Below are 730 nucleotides of genomic sequence, written 5' to 3'. Positions count from 1 at the left end.
CATGGACTTCCATTGGAAGATCCTCATCAGTTTTTAGCTGAATTCTTGCAAATCTGTGACACTGTCAAGACCAATGGGGGTTGACCCTGAGGTCTACAGACTTATGCTATTCCCTTTTGCTGTAAGAGATAGAGCTAGGATATGGTTGGACTCACAACCTAAAGAAAGCCTGAACTCTTGGGAAAAGCTAGTCAATGCCTTCTTGGCAAAGTTCTTTCCACCTTGAAAATTGAGTAAGCTTAGAGTGGAAGTCCAAACCTTCAGACAGAAGGAAGGAGAATCCCTATATGAAGCTTGGGAAAGATACAAACAATTAATCAGAAAGTGTCCCACTGATATGCTTTCTGAATGGAGCATCATTGGAATGTTCTATGATGGTCTCTCTGAACTATCCAAGATATCTTTGGATAGCTCTGCTGGAGGATCTCTTACTATCCAAGATGTCTTTGGATAGCTCTGCTGGAGGATCTCTTCATCTGAAGAAGACGCCTACAGAAGCTCAAGAACTAATTGAAATGGTTGTAAATAACCAATTCATGTACACTTCTGAAAGGAATCCTGTGAACAATGGGGCTAATCAGAAGAAAGGAGTTCTTGAGATGGATACTCTGAATGCCATATTAGCTCAGAATAAAATATTGACCTAACAAGTCAATATGATTTCTCAAAGTCTGTCTGGAATGCAAAATGCACCAAGCAGTACTAAGGAAGCTTCATCTGAGGAAGAAAC

The sequence above is a fragment of the Arachis duranensis genome, chromosome 10 (genome assembly GCF_000817695.3).
Source record: "Arachis duranensis cultivar V14167 chromosome 10, aradu.V14167.gnm2.J7QH, whole genome shotgun sequence".
Classification (NCBI taxonomy): Eukaryota; Viridiplantae; Streptophyta; class Magnoliopsida; order Fabales; family Fabaceae; genus Arachis; species Arachis duranensis.
Note: the sequence above shows the minus strand (reverse complement) of the source record.